At 42.6% G+C, this 13921-nt stretch overlaps 2 long non-coding RNA genes across 2 annotated transcripts in view; both read right to left on the bottom strand.

Annotated features, from left to right (window-relative positions):
* Positions 1–1709: 1709 nt before the first annotated feature.
* On the bottom strand, positions 1710–10136 carry LOC306802871. Its single transcript, XR_013774500.1, has 3 exons — positions 9940–10136; positions 5994–6149; positions 1710–1843 (listed from the first exon to the last, which is right to left on the bottom strand). It is a non-coding gene; the product is annotated as an uncharacterized lncRNA (long non-coding RNA).
* Positions 10137–11769: 1633 nt separating this feature from the next.
* The window catches only part of LOC306802743, a 44677-nt gene continuing 42525 nt past the window's right edge, over positions 11770–13921 (bottom strand). Inside the window, exon 13 of the long non-coding RNA XR_013774450.1 lies at positions 11770–11856. This is a non-coding gene — a long non-coding RNA (uncharacterized lncRNA). The remainder of the gene's footprint in view (positions 11857–13921) is intronic.

Here is a 13921-nt window from a genome sequence, read left to right as displayed (position 1 = left end):
TGGTGCCAAGCTATAAACACATTTATACAGTGCAGTAAATCAGGGCTGCTGCCTCTCTTTGGAAGGGCCAGGCCAATTAAGCTGAATGTACAGGATATGAGGATGGAACCTGTTCAGCTGTAGGCAGGTAGCAGAGACTGCAGCCACAGCTCCCTGCTGGGCCTCGTTTGGCATTGCCCTGCCTGCCCAAATTTAATACCATTTGCTTTTGGCTTGTCACTCACTGGCTGCTGAAAAAGAACAGGGATTTGGAAAGGCATTGGCAGCACTGTGCAGGTGGGGCACGAGGACAGGCAAATGGGAGAGGCAGGAAAGGTGATGCCTGTGGACATCTACTGCTACAAGGTCCACAAATGTGCTCTGAAATGCAATTATGGAGCTGGGCTCACTCTCAGAATTCCTGCATAGGTAGAGGTTGTATGATTTGACCAATGACTTTTTGCAAACAAGAAAATGTTCTTTCTTATCAGAACATTTCATTCAACTACTTTAATTACCCTCCTACCTCTTTAAGTGCTGGCTAAAATAAAAACAAGGTACTATAATAGGATGGGATGTTACAGAAAGCTGGTTGGCTTTTAGTGCATTAAGTCCCTGGATATTATTTATATTTTCTGTTTGTGTAAAACCTGTCATTGACTATTTAATATAAGTTACCATTGTGTGAATTGGTGCTCTGATCATAGAAGCTGTAGTTGGAAACTGACAACTGGCAGAGCTGTTGTGTAAAAACTCTAAAATGCATTAGAATGCACACAAAAAAGTAATTTTTTAAATGAAAGAGGAGAGGAAGAAAAAGAGCCCCATGTCCCACTTTAAAGGGGAGAATTCAGACTTTGGGAGAGAATTAAAAAGGGGGATTTCAAGCATTCTTTTAAACATTTTGTTTTCTTATTAGAATTCAAAAAAAGTCAAGCACTCTTGTTGCTGCTCCTAATGCAAGATGGTCTCATGCTACTCTGCCAATGCCTAAAGCAGGAGGAAGATATTTCCAAATAAAGTGCCAAAAGCAACTGCCAGGTCACCAGCAGTGCCTGCCCAGGTCCTAACCCATGGCATTAATTATCCATCTGCCTTGTCAGCTGCCTGAACAGATTCTCCATCCTGTGGCTGGGCACAGGAACAGGCTGCCTTTCTTCTTCTCACACATCTTACCATGGGTAGGTTTGTTTGGAATGATCTTTAAACTTTGTTCTAGCTATACTGTTTGCACCTTCACTCCTCTCATTACTTGTTCACTGTTCATTTACTCACTGGAACAAAAAGTGTTTGAGACAAACATTAAAGAAGCAAATGTTTGTGAACAGAAACCAAACTCATTCCCTTCAGGAAGCTGGCAACTCTGCACTATCATAAAACAGAGATATTCACCTTTAAATCCTGGTTTTTGAAAGCAAGGAGAAACTCACACAAGCACAAAGCCCACAGCAGAGAACCCAAAATCCACAAGTATCTCACACGAGCAGAGCAATGCACTCGCTGTGGTGGGGAGCAGCATTCATGAGCAGCTGTTACCTGGCAGTCCTTTGCATGGGAAATGCAGTCACTGAACAAGGAAAGGAGATATCCTGGCTTGGAAGCCTCTCTTTGTGACCTGGAGCAGCATCATCTGGGGAAAAGGGGAGCCACAAAGAGGCAGGAAGAGCAGTGGCCTCTGACTGCAACTTCCCTCTTGCAGCACCCCAGCACATGCTGCTGCTGCCCACCTTAATCCTTTAATTCCTCACCAAGGCAAGGGGGTATTTTCCACCTTCAGAGTTTCTTCACAGTATGAACCAGTGAGCTGACTCTATCCTAAAGTACATCCCAGCTCCCCTCCTCTCTGCACCAAAGCCATCATTACCTGCAGAGCAAAAAAGAGCACAGAGTGAAGGGAAAAAATCTCTGTTGGGATCTAGAAAGTGCTTGTTCCTGGCTGCCTATGGGGCTGTTCCCCTCAGCATGGCACAGGCTGTGCAATGCATTTTCTTTCACACACAGTACTCTTGTTTTCTTAATATCTTGACTGCTTCTTCCAGTACATTAGTCCCATTTGCTTCTACAGCTACATCCCTAACCAGCCTAATTTGTCCTCTTTATCATCTTGAAGAAATTGTGAAAGGTAACTCTGAAATTTTTCTATCTGAGTTTTCCAAGTGTGTTTCACTATTCCAATGCCTGTTATATTGAGCTTGGAGCATTCTCATTCAGTGCAGATTCTTTATAAAGTCTAAAGGCTCCACTCAAACACCAGACTGGTGTGGCTCCACATTTGCTTTTTCACACCCACATTAAACAAAATTTAAACAGTTGACTTATTTTTGACACATGATGTTGCATGATCTGGAAATTAAATATCAGGGTTGTATTTCACCCCCAGGTCCCAAGGGGTTAATAAAGGAGTCTGTTTGCTGATTGTTTTCCTGAGATATAAACTTATACAAGTACATTAGTTCCTCATCAATTTGCAGTTTATCTCCACATTTTCCCTGATGACCTTCCCAATAGCATCGTGGGGAGGAGTGAAAGGGCCACAGGGATTCCAGAACAAATCCTTTGCAGAACAATTCACAATATGTACATTTGTTTACTTCTGCCATAATTGCTACATCTGCTTTCCTGACACTAATTAATTAGGCCCCGTTTAACTAATTGTGTTCTCTGAGGAAGGTGCTGTTGACATTTTGCAGCTGGTACTGGAGAGGGGAGCTGTGCAAGGCAGAGTTCCTGACAGCATCCCTGGTTTGAAGCCCTGCAGCTCCCCAGACCCTGCCAGTGCCCGTGGCCCGTGCTGGGCTGTGCAGCTGGAAGGAACCCGCTGGATCTGAGCCTCCAGCCCTCCTGGAACTGCCAAAAAAACTTCGAGTGGAGAAGTAACAGTCCAAAATCTGACTTGAGTCTAAATAAACCCCAAACCCAGAAACACAGATGTAGATAGCATACCTTGAGTTTCCTCCCAGCGAGGCCACCTCTATTTATTTACTTATACAGATTTATCTCAACTTCCTTGGGTCACACTTGGATGTGCAGAGACAGGTCTTGTCCTGGAGCAAGTTAATAACAGCCCCAGAGGTCTGCCCTGCACATCATTCCTGTGTGACTGCACGTCTTGTTTTACTCAGATGGGCAATCATGCATACAAATGCTCCTATAATTCATCCCAGAGTTGCTGAATTGTTTATATAGGCAACTTTCCATCTATTCCTAGCACTCCACATGCTACAGAGGTGTTTTCTCTTGTTCCCAAAATATTATTCTTCATTAATTGAATTTTGGTAAAACAGCTATACCTTTGAGAGCTGGAGATTCTTAATCTCTTAACAGGCTCTTTCAGGTCAGAGGAAGAAGAAAGTCTAATATTTTCCACAGTGCTACACAGCCTACTAATTTCTTGTCAAAATGGCATGTGTTTACCATCCCTCACTGATACTCTGACTGGACTTTGGCAAGGAAACCTTTGCCAACAACCACTTTACGAGCAAAACCTGCCCATTTCTCCCTGAGAGTTGTTTTTTAAGAACACTTCCTTTAAGGAGAATTCTTCTCACAAAACTTGGTGGCTGATTGAGGTGTCCTGCTCCCAGCCTGGCTGCGCTGATTTCAGCAGCATCGCACCAGAAATAAACGGGATTGTTTTTGGTGGCACGATGTCACATACATTGACCATATCCCTGGCAACAGAGAGCCTGCCCTGGGGCTGCTTGAGAAGAAAGAAATGGAGTGAATCAGAATCAGCCACAGTCCCTGCAAAAAGGGGGGGAAAGAAAAGAAAGGAAGAAAGGAACAGGCACAGAGTGGGGTCTGGGAAGATTAGGTGCTGGTTTGAAAACACTGAGGCAATGGACTGAAACCCAAAAAGATTACTTGTCTATTTTCTAGCTGCAGCAATAATCATTCTCTGCTAATTACCTTCCCTTTTGTGCCATGGGTGCCATTAGCTGTGTCCCAGCAGTGCCCAGGACAGCCCAAGGGTACACAATGCATGTGCTGGGGGATGTGCCATGGCATCAGGAAGGAGTTTCAATGCCTGAGTTTATTTTGTTTTGCTTGCAAACATCTGAGCTCTCCAATCTGGCAAAAAGGAAAAATAAATCCAAACAAGCACTGCATGTCATTCTCTTTAGAACTCCACATAAAAATCCTATCAGTGCTTTATAGACAGCAGTATGGTGGTTTTCCTAGCTTCAAATGCTTTCCTGTTTCTGCTACTCATCCAGATGGAAAGGTTCTGCAAACAAAAGCAGTACAGTGAAGGCATGTGTGAGTTTGCTTCTAGACTGAGATATCTGTCTTACTCTTTACTGTTGGCAAATCTGTCATCAAAGGACATAACTACAGGTTTATCAGAAATGCAGAAAAACCCTCTCTTCCTGACTCTTTCACTTTGTTTTTCCTGCAAAGCAAGCTGTCAGCAAACACCAGTCAACACTTGATTGCTGTAACACGGGTGATTACAAGAAATAAGAAATATTTGGTTTTTCTGAATGTTTTCTGTCTTGGTCTGTGCCCAGGGTGCTGCTTCCACCTGAAATTGTTTTTCACCACTGTTATCTGAAGCCCACAGCTTATAACAAAAAGAGCTGATTATGTAAAACCAAAGTGCCATGGGGCTGTCAAAGCCCAATCCCCTGAGTGCCAAGCCCAGGCTGGGCCTGGAGCCTCTGCACTCAAGTTACACAAGGGCTTTTGCTGGTTTCCAGATCAGAAGGGGCACACCAGGTAGGGAGCACTGTCATTCCTATATTTTGAATTACTAGGGCATCTTAATCTGATGTTTTTTGGTGTGATTTTGTAATATTCCTCCTCCATGTTACCATAAGCACTCTAAAAATTTGTGAAACCGCTCCCTCTTGCAGGATAAGGTTTGAATTGTAATTTTTAACTCATTACTAACAGAAACTATCATTTCAGAAAAGCTGCTGTTACTATTAAATTAGGAAGTCAAAAGTCAGTTTTATGTAGAGGAGTTTGGTTTTTAGTGGAGCTTATGACTAAAATGAAGGCATGGCTTTGATAGATTTGGAGCACACCCAAACTTCAAATCAGAGTTTTTAACTTCCAAAGTTGGCATGCAGTCAGCTACCTTTGTTTTCCTATTTTTTGCTTTGTTGTTTTTGTTTGTTTTTTTTCCAGAGCTTTAGCAACTTCTATGCTAGCTGTGCAAGTTAAGAGTAGTGGTATCTGCAGGATTACTGCAGACTTCAAAAAAAAAAAAAAATCATCACTTTAGACCCTTGCTTCAGAGAAGCCCTGTCATGAAAGGAAGCTGGAGAGATCTTTCCCCTTGAGTAAAGCAAATAATATGAAAAAAAAAAAAAAAAAGAGAAATGCTGTTCAAAGCCAACATCACACTCTGGGACAAGATCAAAACTCTGGAAGGTTTCTATGTCTTGGAAGGCTGGGTTCACAGGAAGGGTGGTAAACTGACTTTTAATATAAAGAAAAAATCTCTTAAAAAAGAAGATTGAATGAGTTTTGGTAAGTATATTTTTTTTAGGCTCCTTTCAGGGGCTTGGATGCTTCTCTCATGAAATCTCCAGATGCTCCTACCTCCTGCTTGTCTCTGAAAGTTTCAGCTCTAAATTATGAACATGGTAGTGAACATCAGTGAAAGAAAAACAAATAAGGAATAAAGGGCTTGACTGGGAACCAGGCAGAAGCTCAGGCAAAGCATCTCCCTGGTTACATCCCACTGCTGCCCAACAGAGGCTCCTGTCTGGGATGAGGTGCAGAGGGGGGACAGCAGAGAGGAAATCCTCTCTTCCTGCCTCAGCACCATGTTCTACCTCTGCAGACATCACTGATATTCCTTGGCAGCACCTCACTCTGACATGCTGTAAACACCAGCCCTTGTCCCACAGCTGGGCAGGAGAGAAATCTTCTTTACACTCTGTCCCATCAACTCTTTTCTTTACAGGTAGCTCCTGGGGCACTTAAATTTATATTCCTTGCACAAAATATTTATGCAGGAATAGAGGGAATTAACAAAAAATCCCCCAAACAAACCAGCTCACCTCAGGTTATGCAAACTGATTCTCCTCTCCCTCACTGGCACTTTGGAGGACTCCTGGCAGTGTCACACAGGTGGCACCTGAGCAGGTGCTGCAGAGCCATTCCCAGGTTCCACAGATCAGGCTTTGCTTCACCTCCAGTATGGCTAAGTCAGGCTCCTGTTGAGTAGAAAATTTTGTTTTGAGTAGAGATTTTGTTTCTTGCAAACAGCTCCTTGCAGTTAGAAACTGTGGTGTGCCTGGCCCTAGAGGAGTGCCAGGTCCGATTAAAATTGTTTAACAAAGCATTTGGCTCACCCCTGATGAACAGCAGGGGTCAGAGGGCAGGGACCTGTGCTGAAAGCTAATTGCTGAAGTTATTTGTCTGGCTTGTATTAGGTGCTGGGACCCTGCTATACAAGTCAGAAGTGCCAAGTGCCCTAAGTGCAATATTGTAATTTAAATGCTTCTAACACAAGAGAGAAACAATTCACTGATCATCTCATTAGAGGCTTAGCCGTTTACATCTGGACAGCTTCTTCTCTTTGATCCTGTAAGAAAAATGAATGGAAATTTAGGACACATTTAATTGCTTTTGTTAAGGCTTGGATCCAAGCAAAACACACTTACAATCTGGGAAATAACAATGAGGGGTTGTAAACTTATTCAATACCCTCTGACCAGTTCTAGATACCAAACCAGAGAACTGCAATGTTAAATAATACAAGAGTGCTGACTACTGGTTTCTATTTGACTCCCACTACAAACCTCATCTGTATGCTTCTAAACAAAACAATATCCTTCTCCCTGTGGACACATGAATGAGCTACACTGACATTGTTTGGTTTTATTTTTTGCCCCTCACAGTGTACAGAAAAGTGCACAAAAGCACTGTAGCCTGAAAATTTCACAAGTAGAGAAATCTCTGCTCCCATCTATTGGTGAGCAAGAGAAGAATGCCCAGAAAAAACAGTAAATCTGTTTGGTTGTTCTACCATGGATGGATGGATAATCTAGGGGTAGAGGCTCTCTGGTACCATCTGCTGTTTGAAAATGTAGTGGCTTTTGTTTTATTTCACTCCTCATTCTTCTAGTGGCACTTTTGGGGAGATGTCATAGTTACATTTCAGTGTCAAAGTTCTACCAGTATTCTCAGTATCCTGTGCTGGGATGATTCCTCTGTAAGTTCTTGCTAAAGATTTAGTGAGTAGACAGGATGGGGAAACAGATCCATAATGGGGCTGAACAAAGGAAAGGTTGTAAGCTGGACTAGGTGGTCTTTAAAGATCCCTTCCAACCCAAACCACTCTGTGATATTCACTGACAATTCTTACTCAATCACTAAATAATTAATTTGATTTTAAGATAGGGTTGTAGGAAAGAGATTCCAAAAGCAACAGAATATCCATTTGCAGCTGGCCTGCCCAGGCAGGAGTCAGACCTCTGGAATTGTGATATCCAAACTGTGCTAAACTACAGGGAAATTCAGCAAAAGAGTTAGGAGAAAAGATGCTCATAAGGAATGTGTGCCTACAGAAAATTCACAGTATCAGCTGGAAACCAAATCACTGGACTGTTGCCAAAGATGCTGAATGAAATAGATGGTTCTATTTACTGTGGACTGTTTTCCCAAAGTTAATGGTAACTTTGCCTTGCCACTAGCAAAGTCCTTGTGTTTTTAAAGAGTTTCATACTTGCAAGTGATGAACTATTGCCTGAAGGTGCTTGGAAAACACTCCAGGTGGGAAGGGGCACAGTAGTGGGTACAGCTTCAAGGAGCAGTCCCTTACTGAACACAGCCTTACTGCTTGCAGGAGTTCACTTCTGGGTATCCAGTGATTAGGGGTAGTGGCAAAAGTGGAGGAGAAAGTAGGCAAAAGGAAGTGAATTACTGGATTCATATGGAAGGGCTGAATTTCTGAGCTCACCAGCTTTGCTGGAACTTTCTCAGCATCTGAATCTTAAGTGAAGCCTCACTGCCATTGTTAGGAGCAACATTCAGTTCTTGCCATGCTCTCATTGGTGGTCATTGCTATTCCCAGATCATTAGGAAGAGGAACAGGCACATAAGGAATGTGAAAGAGGGCTGGAGGGAAAAGATGCTGCTGAATAAATCCATACTGGGGTGCACACAGGCTGAGACAGAGTATCATTCAGCAGGAAGGTTTATCACCACGAACTGGCATGTTGCAGTTGAACTGGGGCTTTCTAAAGAGAGCTGCACCCACAGACAGCTGACTGATGAGTTCACGGGATAAAAGACTGCTCAGGAGTTCATCCACTGAAAGGCTCTTTACAGGCTCCACTTTCTCACGGTCCCCCTCTGGAAGGAGTTACTGTGCTTGTAAGAGTTCCACAGCCCATGCCTGTCCTCCCATTGTTTCAAGTTAAGGGAACATCAGCTGGTTTTGCTATTGTGAGCAGGGGCCACGATGGAGGGCTAATTGCTTCTGTTCAGCTAAATGTCTGTTTTATGGGGCCAGGCTATTGCAGGCACCCAGCTGGACAATGGGACAGCGGCCTGAGCCTGTGATCTCCCTCAGACAGTGGGCATTTAGGCCACTTCTGAGGCAGCTGGCAAGAAAACTCCTTGTTTCTTTTTTCCACACAATAAATAAAACCCCCAAAAGATAATTAAGTAATTCAGAGTGGATAATGATTATCCATGGTTTGGGAGGAATTTCTTTCTGACAAAGACTCCTCTGCATCTGTAGTACAAACTGATTTTACTGGGAACTTGCTATCAGCCAGAGGAAGCAAGCTTCCCAGAGGAAATCTGTAAGGTGGGAAGAGCTTTTAATGCTAGATGCACACAAGGATACATAAAGGTTATTCCTAGCAAGCCACATTGCATCCTTTGCATTCCTAGCAAGCCACATTGCATCCTTGCTAAAGAAAACATGAGCATTTCTACCCCTTGGTGACATCAAGGTAGAGAAACACATATTCCTAAAAGAATGCCTTTCTCAGGGCTTTAGGATTTTGTTTTGAGACAAGTGCCAGGTTCTGTAAGAGGAGGGTCTCTGAGCCTGCTAGAATCATGCTTTATTGCCTCTGTGGCAAAAAATTGAATTCTAATAAATTTCAACCAGCCAGTTGATTCTGCAGCACCAAGATACAGAGCTTATTCCAGCTGCTCTTCCTTTCTTGGATACTCAGGTGATTGAACACCATGATTGAAAACGGCATTTCAGGGATGTTGAGGGGCAGACATGAGATAGCATGTGCAGGGTGTTTCTTAATGCTGGCCTCTTTGAATGATGAAAATTAAAGTAGCCCCATGGATGTTTACTGGCATCCTGCAATAGATTCTTCACAAAAAGTCAACCTGAGCAAGCCTGGATGCTGACATGGAATTCAGCTTCATTCATTACTTACAGGTAAAGGTGTAAAGACACTTTTCCAGAGATCACCTGCCTTGTGAATGACTGGCCTGGTGTCCCTAAATTTCTCCTATTCCCAGGTAATTTTAAAATTTAAATTCCAAATATTCTCACCTTTCTTTTTCAATCCAAAAATCTGGACTAAAAAAGGCATTCAGAAAAAACCTGCTTTATCTAACTTGCAATAAAGATACAATTTTCAGGAAACACCATGAGTTTTACAGATTAATCTATAATGGTAAAATTCAAGCACAACTGCTTTTCATGTCCAGTGGACCCAGTAATAACTACAAGAAAGAAAATTAAAAACAGGAAAAAAAGCCATATGTGACTTTTGTCCCATATTATTCCCGTAGCTTAATTACAGAGTTGCATTGTGTGCTTAACTAAAAAGCAGTAAAGGCACTGCAAGAAGTACCATTAATGAGTCAGCATCACCCCCTGAAGATCAGCTTTGTTTCTGGAATCTTTCTCATGGGAACCCCTGTAATTCCTTAGGTTCACCTTTCCCTCCAGCAGCTCCTATCCAAGTACAAACTAGCAAAGGGTGAGGACAGGTAACAAGCAAAATCACAATCAAATCCTACCAGTTGAGCAGAGTGCATCCAGCAGGCAGAGGGTGAACTGGGTCAGTGAGCTCAGAGATCCTTGTCCTCACAGGAGATTTGGAAGCTGAGAATGGTCCCCCGTGGGATGAAGGCACAGGGTGCAAAATGGAGAAAGCACATGGTGGAAAAAATGCAGAAGAAGGGTGAGGCAGAGAAGCTGAAAGTTGTATTTAAGAAGTTCATTGTGAGCACAGAGTGCTGCAGGAAGCAGCAAGCTTATCAGAGATCTTCACATTGCCTACAGTTTCAAATGTTCTGTTCACAGGGAGACCAGACAAACAAATTGGCAGGATATGTCAACAGAGTCTAGACTGGAAAAGGTCTCCTGAGAAATTAATTTCCAAATCTTTAATCTACCCCATTTTATGTACTTTTATCCACATTAGTGCAGCTTTTCACACTACTTTCTCTGCTTTGAGAAAAATGTAGTTAAATACTGTTAAAAAAAAAAAAGAAAAAGAAAAGGAATTAATATGTTCTTTTTTTTTAATGTAACTTTACATTTTCCCAAATGCAACTTGAAGCCTCATTCAGGGAAATATTTACATATGTGCTTGTGTCATTTAGACTGCCCCCACACTTCCTGTACTCACTGGAGCCCATCTGATGCTTTAAACTAGGTGTTGAAATGCCCTACTGAACCAATGCCACTAATTCAGTTTTTATTTTTTTCTTTAAGGTGGAGAACAAAGAGATATCTCCCTCCTGGAAACCTCAAGGGTTGGCAAGAAAGGAGATGATGTGGGAAACCTTGTGCCCTCTTCTCCCAGGTGACATGAAGAGCACTGCCAGATGTACTGTGTCAGAGGTAATGCAGAAGTGTTTTTTTCCTAAGACATGCAAACCTCAATGCCTAGATTTTTTCAGGAAAAAGCCCCACCTCATCTGAATGCAACAGAGAACAGGTATTACATTGTTTTGAAATGTGTGCACTGTGGAAGCTCATAGACATTCTTCTGGTATTTTGCTCACAGAGCTGTCACTGCATGCACATTAAAAGAAGAAGTGGAAAAAGCACAGCCCCTGAAGAGATCATTAACATTTCTTTCCTCCTCATCTGGCTCTTTCTTTCATTCCTTTTCCCTTTCCCAGAGAGGTGTATCAGATTGTTCTGAACAGGATGCCTCATCTGTGGCTTATGCACAGGACACCCACCAGTGCAGAGTATCTGCTAATGCTGAGATCACTGTGATTTCATGCCCCGATAAACACCCCGCAGTGGCAGAGCACACAGGCACTTATTTCCTGTTGCAGACAAACACCCATTGAGCACTCCCCACCACATCTGGGGAACCTGTCTTACCCTATTGCTTTTTTTGTTGCTTTCCAGGATATTTCACTGAAGGAATGAGAACAAATCAGCTACAAACGGGCAGGGGAAAAACACACAGATTTTAGATGTTAATCTCCAATTATCAGTGACTGAAAGGGCAAAGGACCCTGCTCCAGTGCCACACTCAATATTCCTCACAGGTGAGCTCTTTCTACAGCCGTCACTTTTCTTTGCCAACTCTTTTCTGACAGCAGTTAGGAGTTTTTAGTTTTATCTCAAAGATTTTTCTGCATTTTGGGTTTTCATCTGTCCATCCCCTCTCTGCTAGAGAGAAATGATCCCTCACTTCTGGTACTAAATTAGACAGTCTTTCCTTTGATTCTTGGAAAACTACCTTTGTGGCTCTTTGAGGGAAGCACTTTTTTCTTAGAGATGTTTTTAATGTGGCCAGATTGTTCTTTCATTGCAACATAAAATCCTTACTAAAAAGCAGCAGGTTGTTTGGAACATTATGCAGAGGAAAGCACACCAAAATACCTGGAATGATGGTTCATCAAAGACTTGAAATTGCCCAATCGTTTTTTTGGTGATATTCTGGAGTCTTTTCCACAACTGGAATTTTCCTGAAAGGTAAAAGTGAGATAGTCAATAGGATCCTACCAGCACTTAGCACCTCTGAGAGTTTACTGCACTTTTGAAACTTATATTTTTGGTTTGTCATTCCCCAAATGGTGACAGCTCCTTACCCTCTACTTCAGCTTGCTGATGCATCACTTCTCACCCCTCTCTTCGAGCTGTCTGTGCCTGAGGGGTGGTGGAACCAAGGCTGCCTCAAAGAAGGGGTTTTCTGGTTTAAACACAGCCAAAGCCTGTGTCTGTTCATTACTGCATTTAAGGAGAAGAGTTCTTTTGAGAGCTGTTTTTGCCATCCCCGTGAATCTGAAGCAATCGTGGTGTTTTGCAGGTTTCTACTGTGCAATTTCAATATGCAACAATCGCTCCAAGCTGAATAATTTGGAATCCACGCACGCTTTGCAGTTTCATGATAATTTGATCTGAATAGCAGCTTCATGTAAATGTTTTGGCAGCAGTGAAAATACCCTCAACATTACTACTTGCAACTTGAAACACCAATAATGATTTTACATGCTGGCAATGAAAGAGCTTGATAGGCACGTTAAAATCATTAATTCCTCAGTCTGAAACTGGTATTTTCTCACTGAAAGGTTTGAAAACAAATCTACTTTCAACAGGTTATTTCTGTATTAATGTGATACCAGCAACATCTGTGCAGCTCCCTCTCTTCTGCTGTGGGCAAGCACTGTTAGGGGAGCTGGAAGGAACACAGCTCTTGCTTTCTTCACCCCACAGCTGTGGGGAAAACATGGGATATGATGTTTGAAGTGCTGGATAATTGGAGGAAGTGGATGGAGAATGATAACAACAGCAATAGGGAAGTTTCTCAAGTGATTTGAGAAGGTTGTCTGGTGCAGGCTGGATGTTTGATTATCTGTGCACTGGATACCCACTTCACTCTACTTGAATAATACATGGGAACCAAGGACTGTTTACTTTAAAATACCTAAATGAGAAATGACCATGTTCTGAAAATAAAACCTGCAAGTTTCAACTCTGCCACCTCTAGGAAAGCCCAGTGGGAGGGATAGGATTGCTAGAACTAGGGGAGGCCTCCTTTTCCTTATTTGTTATCATTTAACAGAATCTGAAGGCATCTTCCTTTGCAGAGAGCAGGAAATCATTCCTGTGCAGCTCCAGGGCCACACAGAGGTTATGGTGCCCATTTCACTCGTGGTGCTAAACAACAGAGGATTTCAGAACTGTAGTGGGGCTGTACAGAGCCACCAAACCCTGGCCAACAGAAAACAGAAGAGCACATGCACAGCGGAGAGTTTCTGACTTAGTAAGAGATGAAAACACAGTGCTCTTTAGCTGCTTTCTCCCTTCAGTGTTCTCAAATACCACTGGTTACGTTTCACCACAGGGGAGATTTCTCAGGGTTACATTTGGAAGCACGTGGTCAGCAGAGAAAAAAATCCCAGCCAAAACATTGCTGTTAATAGGTGATTGTTTTTTGAAACCTGAACATTATGAATCCATGTTGTGCTCTCAGCCTTTGCTCTAAGTCTGCTTGGAATTAGGAGCCTGAAGCTCTGTGGCAATGAGCTGTGGTATCCTATTGAGCAGAGCTAGTGAACACATTGTGTACACACTAACAACACAACCTCACTCCTGCATGTCATTGGGAAATTAAAAGGATTGTGATTATGCACATTATGTGTCTATAATGTCTGCATCTGGGACACAGAGTGCAGCTGCCACTTCAGGATGAGTAGTCCAAGCACTGTCAAGACCTGCGAGGTGCTTGTCTTATACAGTGAAATGTGGTGTCACTCCCTTCTGCAGCGAAATCCACACAAAGCTTTGTGTTCTGCCCAAAATGCACTGACCTTCCCCATCCCTGGAAGCAAGAATTTTACCAGAACAAGCATCATTTTGCTAATCAGAGAATATGCTAGCATCGAAGCAACTTGTAATGATATTTATGAAATGTGAATCTTGGATCTATTTTACACAGACCATCTTATTTTTCTATCCAAAGCTGCTTGTTGTGCAAACTCTGACTGTTAAATATCACATGACGTTCAAAAACCAGAACTTTGCAAAGCC

The sequence above is a fragment of the Erithacus rubecula genome (assembly GCF_903797595.1).
Source record: "Erithacus rubecula genome assembly, chromosome: 5".
NCBI classification, from domain to species: Eukaryota; Metazoa; Chordata; class Aves; order Passeriformes; family Muscicapidae; genus Erithacus; species Erithacus rubecula.
This window is presented reverse-complemented; position numbering and strand designations above follow the sequence as displayed.